This window comes from Schistocerca serialis, chromosome 3 (genome assembly GCF_023864345.2).
Source record: "Schistocerca serialis cubense isolate TAMUIC-IGC-003099 chromosome 3, iqSchSeri2.2, whole genome shotgun sequence".
Lineage (NCBI taxonomy): Eukaryota > Metazoa > Arthropoda > Insecta > Orthoptera > Acrididae > Schistocerca > Schistocerca serialis.
Genome location: NC_064640.1, coordinates 415,524,577 through 415,546,045, shown reverse-complemented (window position 1 = coordinate 415,546,045; position 21,469 = coordinate 415,524,577).

Here is a 21,469-nt window from a genome sequence, read left to right as displayed (position 1 = left end):
TAACCTCTCAAAACTCTGGCATCTCTCTCCCCACATCCACCACTGGTGGCGGCTCACCTCCAACTGCCCAACGCTACGTGCTGTTCACATTCAACTGCCCAACACTACAATAGCGAGTAATCCAACAATGAGTCCAACCAGCCACAGACTGCACACAGTGCAGCCAGCGATTTTAATACAGAGTGCTACGTGGCGTCACCAATATAAAAACCTAAACAGCCTACTTACACTGTAAAATACCCAAACACGTTGTTCTGAGCATCGGAACTAATGCGAGTAACTCCTCATGTACAGGAAAGTCGTCCTTTATTAAAATCATGCCTTATTACTCGAAAAAAATTAGTAACTGACTAACATCGGTTCGATTAGTACTGTCGTCCACAGACAAAAAAGTACCAACAGTTTGCTGTTAAATTGTTGTTTCTTCTTTATGTTGCGTATCATATCATGAAGTAGCAGTGTTACGTGGCAAAGCAGCTGTTTTAAAATGTACGGTGGTATCATGGAAACCAAATGCTTTTGCCATTGTTATTGCAGATTATTTTACGAGTAAGCCGTCGCTGACACATCTCTGATCTTCAGCTAATTTTAAGCATACGACATACGATGCTGTGAAAATGTTTTCTTTAAATTCGATGGGTCAGGCAACTCTTATACATATTATTTTTAAATTGTCGACATGAGGGCATCGTTCGTCATGAGAGTAACGCCATTGTATTGCCTCATGGAACGAAAAGAAATGTCAAGCAAGACATAAGGATTTCTGACATATTAGACACTGAGATTTTTCATCTGAATTGTTACAAAAAAGTACTTAATCTCCCACTCCTCATGAAAAACGCCCTTCTCAATATTCTTTCTTTTAGACATCTTAAGAATCGTAATAGAAAAATAGACATAGAAATAACCAGAACCAAACCAGAATGATAGCTACAGTAATAAACACAATGACAACTTGAACGATTGCACAATATTAAGGAGCCGGCGGCTGTGGCCAAGCGCTTTAGGCGCTTCAGTCCGGAACTGCGCTGCTGCTACGGTCGCATGTTCGAATCCTGCCTCGGGCACGGATGTGTGTGATGTCCTTAGATTAGTTAGGTTTAAGTAGGTCTAAGTTTAGGGGACTGATGACCTCAGATGTTAAGTCCCATAGTGCTTAGAGCCATTTGAACAATATTGTTGTTGTTGTGGTCTTCAGTCCTGAGACTGGTTTGATGCAGCTCTCCATGCTACTCTATCCTGTGCAAGCTTCTTCATCTCCCAGTACCTACTGCAACCTACATCCTTCTGAATCTGCTTAGTGTATTTATCTCTTGGTCTCCCTCTACGATTTTTACCCTCCACGCTGCCCTCCAATGCTAAATTTGTGATCCCTTGATGCCTCAAAACATGTCCTACCAACCGATCCCTTCTTCTAGTCAAGTTGTGCCACAAACTTCTCTTCTCCCCAATCCTATTCAATACCTCCTCATTAGTTACGTGATCTACCCACCTTATCTTCAGCATTCTTCTGTAGCACCACATTTCGAAAGCTTCTATTCTCTTCTTGTCAAAACTGGTTATCGTCCATGTTTCACTTCCATACATGGCTACACTCCATACAAATACTTTCAGAAACGACTTCCTGACACTTAAATCTATACTCGATGTTAACAAATTTCTCTTCTTCAGAAACGATTTCCTTGCCATTGCCAGTCTACATTTTATATCCTCTCTACTTCGACCATCATCAGTTATTTTACTCGCTAAATAGCAAAACTCCTTTACTACTTTAAGTGTCTCATTTCCAAATCTAATCCCCTCAGCATCACCGATTTAATTTGACTACATTCCATTATCCTCGTTTTGCTTTTGTTGATGTTCATCTTATATCCTCCTTTCAAGACACTGTCCATTCCGTTCAACTGCTCTTGCAAGTCCTTTGCTGTCTCTGACAGAATTACAATGTCATCGGCGAACCTCAAAGTTTTTACTTCTTCTCCATGAATTTTAATACCTACTCCGAATTTTTCTTTTGTTTCCTTTACTGCTTGCTCAATATACAGATTGAATAACATCGGGGAGAGGCTACAACCCTGTCTCACTCCTTTCCCAACCACTGCTTCCGTTTCATGCCCCTCGACTCTTATAACTACCATCTGGTTTCTGTACAAATAGTAAAGAGCCTTTCGCTCCCTGTATTTTACCCCTGCCACCTTCAGAATTTGAAAGAGAGTATTCCAGTTAAAGTTGTCAAAAGCTTTCTCTAAGTCTACAAATGCAAGAAACGTAGGTTTGCCTTTTCTTAATCTTTCTTCTAAGATAAGTCGTAAGGTTAGTATTGCCTCACGTGTTCCAACATTTCTACGGAATCCAAACTGATCTTCCCCGAGGTCCGCTTCTACCAGTTTTTCCATTCGTCTGTAAAGAATTCGCGTTAGTACTTTGCAGCTGTGACTTATTAAACTGATAGTTCGGTAACTTTCACATCTGTCAACAACTGCTTTCCTTGGGATTGGAAATATTATATTCTTCTTGAAGTCTGTGGGTATTTCGCCTGTCTCATACATCTTGCTCACCAGATGGTAGAGTTTTGTCATGACTGGCTCTCCCAAGGCCATCAGTAGTTCTAATGGAATGTTGTCTACTCCCGGGGCCTTGTTTCGACTCAGGTCTTTCAGTGCTCTGTCAAACTCTTCACGCAGTATCTTATCTCCCATTTCTTCTTCATCTACATCCTCATCCATTTCCATAATATTGCCCTCAAGTACATCGCCCTTGTATAAACCCTCTATATACTCCTTCCACCTTTCTGCCTTCCCTTCTTTGCTTAGAACTGGTTTGCCATCTGAGCTCTTGATATTCATACAAGTAGTTCTCTTCTCTCCAAAGGTCTCTTTAATTTTCCTGTACGCAGTATCTATCTTATCCCTAGTGAGATAAGCCTCTACATCCTTACATTTGTCCTCTAGCCATCCCTGCTTAGCCATTTTGCACTTCCTGTCGATCTCATTTTTGAGACGTTTGTATTCCTTTTTGCCTGCTTCATTTACTGCATTTTTATATTTTCTCCTTTCGTCAATTAAATTCAATATTTCTTCTGTTACGCAAGGATTTCTATTAGCCCTCGTCTTTTTACCTACTTGATCCTCTGCTGCCTTCACTACTTCATCCCTCAAAGCTACCCATTCTTCTTCTACTGTATTTCTTTCCCCCATTCCTGTCAATTGTTCCCTTATGCTCTCCCTGAAACTCTCTACAACCTCTGGTTCTTTCAGTTTATCCAGGTCCCATCTCCTTAAATTCCCGCCTTTTTGCAGTTTCTTCAGTTTCAATCTGCAGTTCATAACCAATAGATTGTGGTCAGAATCCACATCTGCCCCTGGAAAAGTCTTACAATTTAAAACCTGGTTCCTAAATCTCTGTCTTACCATTATGTAATCTATCTGATACCTTTTAGTATCTCCAGGATTCTTCCAGGTATACAACCTTCTTTCATGATTCTTGAACCAAGTGTTAGCTATGATTAAGTTATGCTCTGTGCAAAATTCTACAAGGCGGCTTCCTCTTTCATTTCTTCCCCCCAATCCATATTCACCTACTATGTTTCCTTCTCTCCCTTTTCCTACTGACGAATTCTAGTCACCCATGACTATTAAATTTTCGTCTCCCTTCACTACCTGAATAATTTCTTTTATCTCGTCATACATTTCATCAATTTCTTCATCATCTGCAGAGCTAGTTGGCATATAAACTTGTACTACTGTAGTAGGCATGGGCTTTGTGTCTATCTTGGCCACAATAATGCGTTTACTATGCTGTTTGTAGCAGCTAACCCGCACCCCTATTTTTTTATTCATTATGAAACCTACTCCTGCATTACCCCTATTTGATTTTGTATTTATAACCCTGTAATCACCTGACCAAAAGTCTTGTTCCTCCTGCCACCGAACTTCACTAATTCCCACTATATCTAACTTTAACCTATCCATTTCCCTTTTAAAATTTTCTAGCCTACCTGGCCGATTAAGGGATCTGGCATTCCACGCTCCGATCCGTAGAATGCCAATTTTCTTTCTCATGATAACGACGTCCTCTTGAGTAGTCCCCGCCCGGAGATCCGAATGGGGGACTATTTTACCTCCGGAATATTTTACCCAAGAGGATGCCATCATCATTTAATCATACAGTAAAGCTGCATGTCCTCGGGAAAAATTACGGCTGTAGTTTCCCCTTGCTTTCAGCCGTTCGCAGTACCAGCACAGCAAGGCCGTTTTGGTTAATGTTACAAGGCCAGATCAGTCAATTATCCAGACTGTTGCCCCTGCAACTACTGAAAAGGCTGCTGCCCCTCTTCAGGAACCACATGTTTGTCTGGCCTCTCAACAGATACCCCTCCGTTGTGGTTGCACCTACGGTACGGCCATCTGTATCGCTGAGGCACGCAAGCCTCCCCACCAACGGCAAGGTCCATGGTTCATGGGGGGAGGTGAACAATATTAAGGTGGATAAATGTGGACAAAAAGCCTAGAGCGAGCGGACTAACAAACGCTGCCCGACTCTATTCCTGATAAGCAAACGGCTAAGCCATGACGACACCATTCAAGTAGAGTTGGAAGGGGAAACACTCACTGGAGGGGAATATCTTGCGAGCCACGCTTTGCCAGCCTTGTTCTAGGACAGGTGGTATCAATTCCAATGTCCCGTTTTCAGGAGGGATAGTGTGCTCTAAAGGAATATGATTTTTACCCGTAGACCGGGAATCAAGCACAAACAAGTTATTTTGACCAGCTATTGGCCAAAAGCTGTGCTTATACTATAGTTGTAGCTCACTTACGCCCATTTCCCCATTCTAGCTTGCTGTGACATAAATATTCTCTACTGCCCTAGTAAGATGACACTCACGAGGAAGAATCGTAGGGTGCAGAACACCTCTAACTTCTCGTAGCACAATAAATAATTTCCCAGCGAAATCACCACCCAGACTAACAGTCAGCATAATTGTATGTGAATGCGTTAAAGCATTGATTTTAGTTGATAATGATACAATTCTCTTGGTACCTCTCATTTTCAGGGTTCCTTTCGTATGCTTTTGCTCTTCAAATCCCGATTGGTCGGAGTTGAAAACGAATTCATTACTGAACGATGGGATAAGTTTTTTTTTTTTTTTTCATCTACAAATTTTCGGGGCGATTCCGCAGTTTGCTGTGTATCGTCAAGTTAATGCTTTGTTTTAATTTCATTGTCTTAGGTCTTCCAATTTTATGGCACTGTCTAAAGTTATGCAACCATCCACTGCTTCGCTTGCAGTCACTGCCATCTATGTCGCGCGCAATTTGATGTGTACAACGCAATAGGACGGTATCATGCACATCGTGTAAACTGTATCGAGCATATTTGAAACGCGCAAACACCAGCTTCTGTACCAAGTGTGCCTTGTCCTCCCTTGAATGTTCTTAGTTTTTCTTATGCGCAGCACGATCATGTCGCTGCGAACGTATTCGAAATCTGCTCGTAATTGTTTTTTTTACTACGCTGAGGATGATCTTCCATGTACGTAATTATGTTTAGTACCTGCCCCTTGGACAACGACTGCCCGTTACTACGTTTACTGTAGACGGGAATTGTGAATCCCTCTCCGCAAGGATGAGAAAGTATATGGTTGGATACGTGTTTCAATACCACCTTCACTTGTTAAGCACGTATCATCATCATTGTGCACCTCACGAGCATTGTCCACACAGTCCAGTGTATACGCCAACACACATTCCACTGACTCATCTTGCAGAAACGCTAATATTTCATCTGCCACTTCTTTCTTACTCTGCGAAATCCCTTGGGTTCCTTTCTGACGAAATGTCAACTTGGGCAAATGCTGTAAATATAATGTAATGTTTGCATTGTTTTTCATTGCCATTGCTCTGCTTCCTATCAGCAGCACTAGCACTGTAGCACTCTTGTGAGTTACTCGTCGATTAAGCAGTTCTACGATGCTCTGTGCTCCACAGCGTCATGCTGTGCTCACCACTAGATACCCCCAGTCTCGCCGCTGTTGCCATTAGCAGCCAATATTGTGATTGCACGGTAGACAATACGTGGGGCGTCGAATGCCTGCCATAAACATTATTGGCATTTTGCGATCTCGAACTCAAGGGGTTCCTTGTTAGATTTGTTTGAAGGATTCTGAGACGGTGCAGCGCATCTGCAAAAGTAATTGGAGGCAAGACGCTACTGAAACAAATTCTAAAATATGTGTTTGGAGTCCTTATCAGACAGGTACGATAACAGACATCGAACAAAGATACGCGATGCTATAATAGTAACAGGTCGGTCTAGCTCATACGAAAGAGTAAAATAAATTCTCGGGAAACTTAAATGTGAATTTCTGGAAGAAATACGAAATAGTTTTCATGAAACTCCAGTAGGAAGAATTTGGAGAGTCTATATTCGAAGAAGACCATGCGACTGTTACGCATCCATCGTCGTATATATGTGTAGGTTTTATGAGAATAACACACGAGAGATAAGAGCACCAGTGCAGGCATATAAACAGTTATCTTTTCTCTCTATCGTTTCGAGAGTGGAATAGGAAAGAAAATCAATAATGTTGGTAAGGTGTACCCTCCACCATGTACTGTACAATGTCTTGCCCAGTACGATATATATGTAGATATACGAGGTGTGTGGAAAAAGTTATGAGATCGACAACACTGTGAGTGATCTGTTGTTCTACTTGCGTACACTGATGTGTTCGTGCGTTCCAGATGCTCAGTCCGAGTGGCAGCTCCGTACAGCCATCACGTAATTTTTTAGAGCGCCATCAGTGAAATGTTGCTTTTGTTGTGTTACGAAAAATGGAACAACGGAATTTAGAGCAACATTGTGCTATCAAGTTTTGTGTCAAACTTAACGAATCCACTAGTACGACCTCTGAAATGTGGAAACAGGCCTATGGGGAACATTCCTGATCAGGAATGCCATTCGCTGGCACAAATCATTTTTCCAAGGCCGAGAAAACGATGAAGGCGAACGTCACTCATGGAGACCTACAACTTCAAAAACCATCGGAAACGTCGCCCCTGTGTGTGGTCTTCTGAGACGAGACCGACGTTTAGTGGATGCTGCATCATGACAATGCCCAGTAGTGGAGCAACAAGGACATCTGCACAGTTTGTTAGTGGGGGTTGCCTACATTCAGGGGGAAAGCATATATTCAGGGACAAACCTATCGTTCTCTTTTGATTGACAGGCTCTTAAACTATTGTTCTGCTAAGTGGGTTAAGGCCCCCTGGGGATAATCCACCATTTGGATTGACAGGTTCCTACCCTATTGTTCAGTTAAGTGGTTTTGCAAGAAACTCCACCTATCCTCCTTCCCCTCCCCCTCCCATTACTCCTCCCCCGTCCCTCTGGAAACTCCTCCCACTGATACGAGCATACTTTTGATATCAATTTCATTGATTGCTTAATTAAATCTATCAATTACTTAAATCCCCTCCTCTGGGAAATCCCCAGCCCTCCCCCTCCCCTCTACCAGGGGAATTTGCTGGGAAAAAGACTCAGTTGATCGGCCATTTGGAGGGAAACGGACTGCAGCGTGTGGAATATTGCTTAAATAATTTAGACAATATGTGTAATATTGTTTATTTAAACAATTTATGAGATACAGGGCTGTTTGTGGAATATTGCTCGTTTAAAGAATGTGTAAGGAAATCTATTGCAGTGTGTGGGATATTTAAACAATTGTGGCGCTTTTTCATTCCAATCGCATAAGAAAGCACGTAATTACAGCGTCACAGATCGCTTAAACATATCTGGAAAACACTCTCATGTATGCCACCCATGCAGCCTGCCCTGGCAACGCACCCCAGGGCCAGCATCGGCTGCCGGGCAGTGTCACACCGGTGAGAGCCTGAGAAGTAGTGGCACACTTGGGCTTATGTGTCGGGAACTTGGAACCACAGGTGTCCATGCCATCCACTACAATCAGCAGCGAGCTAAGCCATCCCTGAACAAAAAAGCACACTTCATGTCAGCGTCCACCACCATTTCAAGTGGTCTGTATGCATCAGCCTGTCAGATGCCAGCGCACGTGAGTGATGCCTTCCTTCCAAAGCAAGTTCCTGACTGGGTATCGATCCAGAAATAGTGCTGTTAAATAATTAATTCCTGCTTGCATGATCATGATTTAGGGGATATAAGGCGGGCGAAGTAGCTATTTCACACACACAAATTGACACTGTCCACACACTGCATCGATTTCCGGACAAATTCTTTAAATAAACAATATTCCATACACAGCCTCATATCCCATTAATTGTTTAAATAAACAGTGTTATACCGCTTTTCTAAATTGTTTAAAGAATATTCTATACTCTGCAATCAATAACCCACAAAATTCTTTAAATAAATGAATAAATTATATTGTCTAAATTATTTAAACAATATTCCATGTACTGCAGTCAATTTCCCTCCAAATGTCCAATAAACTGAGTTCTTCCCAGCAATTTTCGGGTGGGGGAGGGGAGGGGAAGGGCTGGAGGTTGCCCAGAGGAGAGGATTTAATTAATTGGCCGATTTTATTAAATAATCAATCAAATTAACATTAAGAGCGTACTCGTATCGGCGAGAGGAGTCCCCAAGGAATGAGGAAGGAGTGGTAGGGGGAGGAGGAGGGGTAGGGAGAAAATCACTTAACCAAACGATAGTTTAAGGACCTGTTAATCAAAAGGACAGAATATTCTGAGAGGGTCATAATCCACTTAGCGGAACAATAGGTTAAAGGCCTTTCAATCGAAAGAGAACAGTAGGTTTGCCCCTGAATGTATGCTTGCTCGTGAGTATAGGCAACCCGCATTAACAAATTGTGCAGATGTCCCTGTCACCTGACAACTTTCCCCATGTGCCACGGCCACTTCTATCACAAAATTTTTATCCTCAAAAAGTATTACTGTTGTTCCACAGCCCCCGTATTCACCTGATCTGAATCCTTGTCAATTTTTTCGTTTCCCAAAATTGAAAAATGTCTTAAAAAGACGTTATTTTGGGACTCTGAAGAACATGTGAAAGTATGTTTCTGACATGTTAAAGGTCCTAATAGTTGCCTTTCAGCACTGCTATCAGGACTAGGAACAACGATTCCGCCAGTGAATAGCTGCTGAAGAGAACTACTTTGAAGATTACAATATTGTTGTTTGGAAAAAAAATAAAAACTTTGGTAGAAACAAAATCAGTCTCATTACTTTTCTCACACACCTCGTAGAAAAGCCAATATGCAGTACTGACTGCAGCCTCTAGCCCCATGTGCTTATCTCTGCTTTCGTCACACTATCTTTCAGTGTTACATTGCTCATTTCTACTTGTGAAACTACCAGTTCACCACAGCATTATGCTGGAATATCAGCAAGGAGTAAATGTACATGGCAGTCGGATGCTTTTTAGTATAATACTTACTGCAGTGGGCAGTTATGTGCAATCAACGTAACATAAATTTAAAAAAAATATATCGAATGTGCAGGATGACAGAATAATGTATTAACAATATTTTGTTTGTGCACCCAAACGAATACTTGTGCTAAAATGTAATCTTTAGCAAAATTTGATTTCCCTCAACTGTGTGGGCTGTGTATGATTAACAGACATTGTATTATGTCAATGCCATAAAAGATAATTATTTTATAAAAAATAGAAATTTTCGCGGTTTGAACCAATACACCGACCTAGAAAAGAAAAATTTCATTGAAAATTTCACATATATTCTCATAAACAATGATCATCTTCTTTGGAGGTAAATCAGATAGCCACTGACAAATTAGACAACATCTAAACTAATATGCTGACAAAAATATTCATATACGTAGGTAAATTTTTGAACGCTGTTAGCAGACATCGTTGGTATATGCTAAGGAACAGTATTTAAGGCAATTTAAATTATATGAAAAAATAGCACTCACATTAATTAATAAGCAACTGTATACACTAGAGATAAATGAATTTTGAAAGTTGTTTGCCTTTAGTAGTGTAGATGCCACTTGATGATAAGCATGTGCACCTGATACTAGTCCAGCAATAAATAAGTAAAATTAATCAAAAAATGGTTCAAATGGCTCTGAGCACTATGGGACTTAACATTTGAGGTCATCAGTCCCCTAGAACATAGAACTACTTAAACCTAACTAACCTACGGAATATCAGACCAGCTGTGTGGCTGGATTGTAGAGTTTTTAGCAAACAGAACACAGCATGTTGTTATCAATGGAGAGACGTCTACAGACGTTAAAGTAACCTCTGGCGTGCCACAGGGGAGTGTTATGGGACCATTGCTTTTCACAATATATATAAATGACTTAGTAGATAGTGTCGGAAGTTCCATGCGGCTTTTCGCGGATGATGCTGTAGTATACAGAGAAGTTGCTGCATTAGAAAATTGTAGCGAAATACAGGAAGATCTGCAGCGGATAGGCACTTGGTGCAGGGAGTGGCAACTGACCCTTAACATAGACAAATGTAATGTATTGCGAATACATAGAAGGAAGGACCCTTTATTGTATGATTATATGATAGCGGAACAAACACTGGTAGCAGTTACTTCTGTAAAATATCTGGGAGTATGCGTACGGAACGATTTGAAGTGGAATGATCATATAAAATTAATTGTTGGTAAGGCGGGTACCAGGTTGAGATTCATTGGGAGAGTGCTTAGAAAATGTAGTCCATCTACAAAGGAGGTGGCTTACAAAACACTCGTTCGACCTATACTTGAGTATTGCTCATCAGTGTGGGATCCGTACCAGGTCGGGTTGACGGAGGAGATAGAGAAGATCCAAAGAAGAGCGGCGCGTTTCGTCACCGGGTTATTTGGTAACCGTGATAGCGTTACGGAGATGTTTAATAAACTCAAGTGGCAGACTCTGCAAGAGAGGCGCTCTGCATCGCGGTGTAGCTTGCTCGCCAGGTTTCGAGAGGGTGCGTTTCTGGATGAGGTATCGAATATATTGCTTCCCCCTACTTATACCTCCCGAGGAGATCACGAATGTAAAATTAGAGAGATTAGAGCGCGCACGGAGGCTTTCAGACAGTCGTTCTTCCCGCGAACCATACGCGACTGGAACAGGAAAGGGAGGTAATGACAGTGGCACGTAAAGTGCCCTCCGCCACACACCGTTGGGTGGCTTGCGGAGTATCAATGTAGATGTAGATGTAGATGTAGAACCTAAGGACACCACACACATCCATGCCCGAGGCAGGATTCGAACCTGCGACCGTAGCAGTGGCGCGGTTCCGGACTGAAGCGCCTAGAACCGCTCGGCCACCGCGGCCGGCTAAAATTAATGGCTCTGAGCACTATGGGACTTAACATCTCAGGTCATCAGTCCCCTAGAACTTAGAACTACTTAAAACTAACTAACCTAAGGACATCACACACATCCATGCCCGAGGCAGGATTCGAACCTGCGACCGTAGCAGTCGCGCGGTTCCGGACTGAAGCGCCTAGAACCGCTCGGCCACCGCGGCCGGCTAAAATTAATCTCTGTCGGATAGCTAGTATAGTTACTAATTGTGGTTTGCAATCATCTCTGAAGTAACATGTAAGTACTACAAACGTTAAATGTATCCGTAGCCAGCAGCAAAGGTACGTATGGGATGGTCTCTAATTGCCTGTGCCCGTGGTTTGCAGTATGGAAATGTACACCAACCAAGCGTTCGTGACCATGTACTGTTTGGCGGATGCCAACGCGTTTGAGACATATCGCTTGTACCAGAAACGCATCCTATTGGGCAGATTACGAGACCGAAAGAAGTTTGAAGGAATTCAGTGCCGCCTCTGTGCGTAAGGGTGTTTCACACGTCGACCGTGCAGCAGGGGTCGCCAAGATGTACAACACCAGAGGGTGAGGAAGGTCTAGTCAACGCTTGGGACGAAAGTCCGGAAATCAGCACAAGACGGTTAGGCTTGCAAAGGAATGTGCCGCACGTGATGATCTGGAACGTTTACGTGTACGAGCCTTGTCTCCTGCGGATTGTTCTCCAAGAATAAGGTTCTGCCAATATTTCACGCAGCAGTTGTAAGTAGGCTGTTTAGGTTCTTATGTAAGTAGGCTGTTTAGGTTCTTATATTGGTAACGCCGCCGCCACGTAGCGCTCTCTGTATGAAAATGAAATCACTGGCTGTGCTGTGTGCAGTCTGTGGCTTTGCATTGTTGTAATACTCGCCATTGTAGTGTTGGGCAGCGGCAGCTGGATGTGAACAGCGCGTAGCGTTGCACAGTTGGAGGTGAGCCGCCAGCAGTGGTGGATGTGGGGAGAGAGATGGCGGAGTTTTGTAATTTGTCATGAACTGCTATATTTATATATGGTGATATCAAGGTAAATACATTATTTGTTCTCTATTAATATCTTTCATTTGCTAACTGTCCCTATCAGTAGTTAGTGCCTTCCATAGTTTGAATCTTTTATTTAGCTGGCAGTAGTGGCGCTCGCTGTATTGCAGTAGCTTGAGCAGCGAAGATTTTTGTGAGGTAAGTGATTTGTGAAAGGTATAGTTTAATGTTAGTCAGGGCCATTCTTTTGTAGGGAATTTTGAAAGTCAGATTGCGTTGCGCTAACAAAATATTGTGTGTCAGTTTAAGCACAGTCATGTGATTTCATTTTCATACAGAGAGCGCTACGTGGCGGCGGCGTTACCAATATAAGAACCTAAACAGCCTACTTACATAAGAACCTAAACAGCCTACTTACACAGTTTGTTATGATACCAAACGTTGCTGGTGTTTTGTTCAGAGATGAAGTGGCATTCACAAGGGACGGAATCCAGAATTTACATAAACAGCACGTTTGGACGGACAAAAATCCCCATCCAACTATCCAATTGTCTAACCAACAGAGGTTCTCCATTAACATCTGGGCAACCATCGTTGACGGTTGCTTGTTGGGATCCTGCGTCCTTCCAGGGAGACATACTGGACTGAACTATACAGCTTTCCCGCATGCCGCGTTGCTTGAATGCTTGGAAGACATGGCACCTGCATACCATCGACAACTGTATTTCACGAACAACGCTGCTCCGGTACATTTGAGTTTTACTGACTGGCGGCACCTCAGTGTACCTTTTCCTGCCTGCTGGATAGGCAGAGCTGGACAAATTGCTTTGTCACCCTGATCATCTGACTTAATCCCCCTGAACTTTCACCTGTGAGGACACGAAAAGTCTCTCGTGCATTCCACTGCTGTTGGTGATGGACCTACTCCCCATATACACATTGTGGCAGCCTTACAGACAGTACGAAATACACCAAGCATTTTTAATCGAGTACGGAATTCGATGAGGCAACGAACGTCTGTACGCAGGCAGGAGGAGGTCGCTTTGAACATTTCCTCTGATAGGTAACCAGAGTATACTAGCTGGTATTACAGACGGGCAGTACAGTTTGTGGGCACTGAAGCTCCGATAAATCTGTAATGATGCATTTCCTGGCCGATTTGACATAAATTTTTTTCTTGTTATATGAGGACTAGATTCCTCACGTTTTGCTGCACTGTTTTGAAACACCCTGTATACATGAATATATAATGCGAGTGTTTATTGTTTCATATAATTTGACTTTCCTCAAGTGGTTTCTCAGCACACGTCAATGACGCTTGCCAGTAATATTCATATAATTAATGACGGTGAAGAGCCACAGAAACTGGTACACCTGCCTAATACCGTGTACGGCCGCCACGAACATGCAGAAAGACTCGCCTAGTGTCTAAAGTAGTGCAGGAGGGAACTGACACCATGAATCATGCAGTGCTGTCCATAAATTCGTAAGAGTACCAGGGGTCGAGATCAAGGAACAGCACGTTGCAGGGCACCACAGATGTGCTTCAATAATGTTCATGTCTGGGGAGTTTGGTGGGCAGTGTAAGTGTTTAAACACAAGAGAGTGTTCCCGAAGCCACTCTGTAGCAATTCTGGACGTGTGAGGTGTCGCAGTGTCTTGCTGCAATTGCCCAAGTCCGTCGGAATACCCAATGAACACGAATGGATGCAATGGTCAGACAGGATACTTACGTACGTGTCACCTGTCAGACTCATATCTAGACGTATCAGGGCTGCAATATCACTCCAACTGCACACGCCCCACACCATTACAGAGCCTCCACCAGCTTGAACAGTCCCCTGCTGACATGCAGGGTCCATGGACTTATGAGGTTGTCTGCATACCCGCACACGTCCATCTGCTCGATACAATTTGAAACGAGACTCGTCCGACCAGACAACATGTTTCCAGGCGTCAAGAGTCCAATGTCGGTGTTGATGGGCCTAGGCGAGGCGTAAAGCTGTGTGTCATGCAAAGCCCTTATCGATTATGTTTCGCTGAATTGTTCACATAATGACACTTGTTGATGGCCCAGCATTGAAATCTGGAGCAATTTTCGGAAGGGTTGTACTTCCGTCACGTTGAACGATTCTCTTCAATCGTCGTTGGTCCCGTTCTTGCAGGATCTTTTTCCGGCCACAGCGATGTCGAAGATTTGATGTTTTAGCGGATTCCTGATATTCACGATACACTCGTGAAATGGTCGTATGGGAAAATCCCACTTCATCGCTATCTCGGAGATGCTGTATCCCATCGCTCGTGCACCGACTGTAACACCACGTTCAAAGTCACTTAAAGCTTGATAACCTGGCATTGTAGCAACAGTAAGCGATCTAACAACTGCGCCAGACACTTGTTGTCTTATATACGCATTGACGATCGCAGCGCCGTATTCTGCCTGTTTATGTATCTCTGTATTTGAATACCCATGCCTATATCAGTTTCTTTGGCGCTTCAGTGTGTATAACGATTTAGGAGACAATCTGATTAGCTGTCTTAGGTTGTTAGCAGATGATGCTGTTGTTTTTCAACTAGCAAAGTCATCAGAATATGAAAAGAAATGCAAAACGGTTTAGGAAAGATATCTGTATAGTGCAAAATTTGGCAGTTGACCCTAAATAACGAAAAGCGTGAGGTCATCCACATCTCGTTAAACTTCGCTTAAACGATAAATCAGTCAAAGCTAAAGGCCTTAAATTCAACTAAATGCCTTGGAATTAGAATTAGAACAATTTAAATTTGAAGGAACACATAGACAGTGTTGTGGGGAAGGGTAACCAAAGACTGCGTTTTATTGGCAGGACACTTAAAAAATATAACAAATCTACTAAACAGACTGCCTATACTACGCTTGTCGGCACTCTTTTAGAACACTGCTGCGCGGTGTGGGATCCTTGCCAAATGTTCCCGGGTTCGATTCCTGGCGGGGTCAGGGATTTTCTCTGCGTCGTGATGACTGGGTGTTATGTGCTGTCCTTAGGTTAGTTAGGTTTAAGTAGTTCTAAGTTCTAGGGGACTGATGACCATCGATGTTAAGTCCCATAGTGCTCAGAGCCATTTGAACCTTGCCAAATAGTATTTGACGAATACGTTGAGAAAGTTCAAAGAGGGGCAGCACGTTTTGTATTATCGCGAAACAGGTGGACGTTATTAAAGCAAAGCCGTTTTTCGTTGCGGCAGAATTTTTTCACGAAATTTAATCGCCAATTTTCTCCTCCGAATGTGAAAATGTTTTGTTGACGCCGACCTACATAGGGAGAAACGATCATCACTACAAAATAAGGGAAATCAGAGCTCGGACGGAAAGATATAGGAGTTCGTTTTTTCTGCGCACTGTACGAGATTCGAATAATGTAGGGTTGTTGTGAAGGTGGTTCGATGAACCCTCTGCTAGGCACCTGCAGAGTATCCATGTAGATGTCGATGTAGAAATGAATTGCGTTTAGAATACGAGAGTAGAGTTTCATTATAAAATATTCTATATTCAGGCTATTTCCCAAGCAAATAATTAAGGGTCACTGTGACGCTGGTGTACTCTTCGTGTGTCAGTTTCTGAGGTGTCCACTACTACTGCGGGCGAAATATTAGCCAGCCACCTTAAAAGAGAACCGCGCGGGATTAGCCGAGAGTTCTAAGGCGCTGCAGTCATGGACTGTGCGGCTGGTCCTGACGGAGGCATGGGTGTGTGTGTTTGTCCTTAGCATAATTTAGGTTAAGTAGTGTGTAAGCTTAGGGACTGATAACCTTAGCAGTTAAGTCCCATAAGATTTCACACACATTTGAACATCTTTAAAAGAGAGCTCTGGCGGTTATGTTATCATCCAGTACTGTAATACTAGATTCCACTTTATGTCACTACTGGGGATCACGTGGTCGCCAGTGTGCTCTTTTCAAGGAGGAATGTATTTTATTCCATCTTACGTCAGTTATGGTGAATCACGTGGCTGCCAGTGTGCCTTTGAAAGAACACGCTGGCGACCATGTGATGCACCAGCAGTAACATACAATGGAATATATTTCAGAGTTGGAGAATCACTCGGCCCCCAGCGCTCTTTTAAGGGTCTGACTGCTGCTTTGTGCGGTGAGCTTATTTTATGCCTCGACAGGCGCAGAACTTGAAAAATCCGAGAAGATTCCAAGAAAAGATGTGCGGCGCAGAGTGAAGCTCGCAGACTGGCGTCACCGTGTCGCCTGGCTGGGAGTCGTGGGAATGAAAATAGCCTCGTGTCGCTTCCCGTACGCTGTGAAAGGCGGCTTTGTGTAGGTGGCGGTAGCAGGGCCCGTCAAACGCGCTTCGCCGGCTCCATAAATTTGGCCTTTCATTGCCAAGGCCGCACGTTTCCCGAGGCGCCGCCCCGTGGCTCGTTACTCACGTGGCCCCTCCGCTTCACGTTAACTCAGCTACGGCCCCAACTTTCTATTCAAACTCCCGTGCGGCCCCGCTGATTTCTCAGCAGAAGTTTTACGTACTGTGAAGCCCAGCAGGCTCTATGATGCGGCGAGGGGGGAAGCGTGACGTGTGTACTAGGGATGGAAAAAACCGCCCGGTTAAAACCGATACCGGAGTTTTAGTTCTGAATAACGGATATTTTTCGGTATTTGTTTGGCCTCGGTTATAGCAGGTGTTCTTATTTTTTACTAATAACCAGGTGCCGGCCGGTGTGGCCGAGCGGTTCTAGGGGCTTCAGTCTGGAACCGCGCGATCGTTACGGTCGCAGGTTCGAATCCTGCCTCGGCCATGGATATGTGTGATATCCTTAAGTTAGTTAGGTTTAAGCAGTTCTAAGTTCTAGGGGACTGATGACCTCAGATGTTAAGTCCTATAGTGCTCAGAGCCATTTGAACTAATAACCGGGTAAGAAAACGAAATATCAATTAGCCATAACAGCAGTGCTAAAATTTGGTTTTTAAATAAACCTTTTCTGCCGGCCAGAGTGGCCGTGCGGTTCTAGGTGCTACAGTCTGGAGCAGTGCGACCGCTGCGGTCGCAGGTTCGAATCCTGCCTCGGTCATGGATGTGTGTAATGTCCTTAGGTTAGTTAGGTTTAATTAGTTCTAAGTTCTAGACGACTGATGACCTTAGAAGTTAAGTCCCATAGTGCTCAGAGCCATTTTGAACCAAGAATACTGTTCTTTGTTGTTGTATTCAAGCACTTATCACTTGTCGAGACAAGCAGCGAACAGCAGACGGACTAAGTTTTCTTTTTTTGCCTATTTAATTCACTCTTTTGATTGTATGTATCTTGAATCTCTGTTCGATTTCTACGGTTACTACACGAAATAGCAGGAACAAAAAACCGAAAAACTTTTATTTCATAAACTGCTTATTTTAATAGGCTTTAACTGTCAGGTTAAACTGGCGCTTTAAAAACCGATACAACCAAAAACCGGTTGTTTCAGCGATAACCACCATCCCTAGTATGTACAAGGGGTGGACAAAATCATGGAAATACGAAAAACACAAAAATTACTATGCATAATAACGGTATAGGAATACCGATGGCGCCGGCCGGTGTGGCCGCGCGGTTCTAGGCGCTTCAGTCTGGAACCGCGTGACCGTTACGGTCGCAGGTTCGAGTCCTGCCTCGGGCATGGATGTGTGTGATGTCCTTAGGTTAGTTAGGTTTAGGTAGTTCTAAGTTCTAGGGGACTGATGACCACAGATGTTAAGTCCCATAGTGCTCAGAGCCATTTGAAACTTTTTGAATACCGATGGCATTTAAAACAGCTTCCACTTTTCTCGGAATGGATAAATATAGTCCTGAATGGTTTTCAAGGCAATCTTGTACCGTGCTTCCTGCGAAACAGTGGCAAATTCAGGCAGTGATGATGGAGATGCATAACGATTGTGCACCCTTCTCCCCAAAGCAGACCACAGACGTTCAATAATGTTGAGAACTAGTGACTGTGGGGGTCAAGGGAGATGCTACAATTCATCCTTTTGCTCACATAACTAGTCTTGACTATGCGAGCTGTGTGGACTGGGGCTGTGTCGCCTTGGAACACAGCATCGCCATTTGAGATCAAACATTGTACCATTGTATGGACCTAATCAGCCAAAATTGTCAATAATCTTTGACAGTAATGGAATATCGCAAATAAACCATGAGGCGCATGGAATAGCATCATATGGCTGCCCATATCGTCATCGAACCTCCGCCATGTTTCACTCTTGGGTCGTAAACTTGGCCACAACAGTGTGAAACAAGGCTAAACGAACCAAACAACTTTCTTCTATTGCTCCAGAGTCGAAGTTTCATGGCTTCGGCGTCACGGTTTCCGCTACAGGTATTTGCATCTCTGATGAGCGGTTTTCGATTTCCAGACGGCCCTGCAAGTCCCTGAATATGGAGCACCCTCCGTGTGGTTTTGGTGCTGACAAGATTCGAGAGCGCGACATTCAGTTCTGCAGTGGCTTCTGCAGTTGTCATCTTGTGTTGTGGCGCAATCCTCTTCAACGATCGTCTTCACGATCACTCGTCACACACATTCGCTCGCGTTGTGACTTAGCAGATTATGTTCTTGCACTTTCCCTGTATGTGGCGTAAATCTTCGACCTGGTCCCTCTTGAAACACCAAACACTTTGGCTCCCTTGGTTGCAGAAGCACGAGCCGTAAGTTCACCAACAACTTGCCCACGTTCGAATTCACTATCTCCGACATAACGCACTCCCAACTACACAGACCACGGCTGGCACTTTCAACCTACTGAGGGCATTGCACAGGCGCCGACTGTATTCAAATACAACAGCACAACGTGCAATCTTGGCTAGCGCCTTCATTTACCAGATGTAGAAGTATGAAACCGGAATTTCCCTATAGATAAAATGTATATATCCTGTGACTAGGGCCTCCCGTCGAGTAGACCGTTCACCGGGTGAAAGCCATTCGATTTGACGCCACTTCCAAGACTTGCGCGTCGATGGGGATGAAATGATGATGATTAGGACATCACAACACCCAGTCCTTGAGCGAAGAAAAATCTCCGACCCAGCCGGGAATCGAACCCGGGACCTTAGGACTGACATTCTGTCGCGCAGCCCCCCCCCCCCATTTTTTTTTAGCACCAGTAATGTAACCCGTGCCAGTGAAACTGGCGCTTAACCATTTTTGTTTCTTTTTATTATTATTATGAATAAGGGAGACACAGAAACTTCTAGAAAACAAAAATGAAAAACAGGAAAATGGATTTTGGAAGGCTTGTTTTTTCATTTTTTTTTGTTTTATACAGATGGATAAAGGAAAGCCGTTCCTCTTCGGCTACATAATCAGAATAGTAGAAAGTCGTCCCGTTACGACATAAGGATGCTTATGTCGTCTCGTTGCTGTGTTGTTTCCGTGGTTTGTTCAGTCTCATAAAAAAAAGAAACTGGAAAGAGGTGCGATGGTTATCTTCTCATGGCCGGCCGGTGTGGCCGTGCGGTTCTAGGCGCTTCAGTTTGGAACCGCGTGACCGCTGCGGTCGCAGGTTCGAATCCTGCCTTGGGCATGGATGTGTGTGATGTCCTTAGGTTAGTTAGGTTTAAGTAGTTCTAAGTTCTAGGGGACTGATGACCTCATATGTTGAGTCCCATAGTGCTCAGAGCCGTTTTTTTTTTTTATCTTCTCATGTCATCGATAATCCAGCTGCGAGGCGGATTATGGAATGCGCTCCAAAGAAAATTAGAAAAATATTGCCTGTTTTTAGGGTTCTTGACGCTCGCACAATGTCGTTCGTTGAGGTAATACCAAACTTCGGGTACTGTCTTTTCGCCATTACTGAATAGGTAGTGAACAGCGTGGCCGCTAATCCACGTCACAGAGTTCGTTTTTGCTCTTGGGAAATACATCTCATCAGGGAAAAGAAGTGATCGGGTAGTTATCTTGTCGGGAGTCTTGCGTGTGAGAAAAATGCCACTCAGCTACCAGGGGCGGACTCCCTAGAGATGGTTCTAGCCGACAGTGAAGGGCCCATGAGACAACGTCTGCAGCGCCATCTGCTTCCTGTAACGGCTGACGACGAATGTCAACACACAGTAGCCCAAGCTCCATACAACGGTATCTGTTTCAAACCCGTGAACATGTTGAGTTTTGTGCCTACGAATTACGACTTATGGACAGCATTGGTCTCCTGTTATCATTTGGAGAAAACTCCTGCAGAATCACATAGAATGTTTGACGAAGCTTTCGGCGAACATACTATTGGGATAACACAGTGTTTCGAGTGGTTCAAAAAATTCAAAAGTCGTGATTTTGATGTAAGAAACGACGAGCGCTGGAAACCACCTAGAAAGTTCGAAGACATCGAATTACAGGCCTTATGGGTTGAAGATGATACTAAAACTCAACAGAAACTGGCGGAACAATTGAATGTGACGCAGAAAGCCGTTTCTCTTTGGTTGAAAGCTACGGGAAAGGTGCAAAAAATGGGAAAATGGGTTCCGCACGAACTAAATGAAAGACAGCAAGCAAATCGAAAGACCACTTGTGAAATGCTGCTCGCCAGATACAAAAGGAACTGACAGGTGACGAAAAATGGATCCTAAGCGTCGTAAAACGTGGGTGAATCCAAGCAAAGCTTCGACATCCACTGCGAGACCAAATCGCTTTGGAAAGAGACAATGCTCTGTGATTGGTGGGATCAGAAGTGTGTCATCCATTATGAGCTACTAAAACCTCGTGAAGCCGTTAACACTGATCACTACAAACAACATATGATCCATTTAAATCGAGCATTACTTGAAAAACAACCGGAATATGGAAAAAGGCAACACATAGTCATATTTCTCCATGATAAGGGCCCATCACACACAGCAAAACGGGTCAGGGAAACGATCTAGGCGTTCAGTTGGGAAATACTAGGGCACGCGGCTTATTCTTCAGATTTGGTTCAAATGGTTCTGAGCACTATGGGACTTAACTTATGAGGTCATCGTTCCCCTAGAACTTAGAACTACTTAAACCTAACTAACCTAAGGACATCACACACACCCATGCCCGGGGCAGGATTCGAACCTGCGACCGTAGCGGTAGCGCGGCTCCAGACTGTAGCGCCTAGAACTGCTCAGCCACTCCGGCCGGCTCAGATTTGGCTCAGTCCGATTATCATCACTGGGACACGCTCTCGCTGAACAACCCTTCAAATCGTA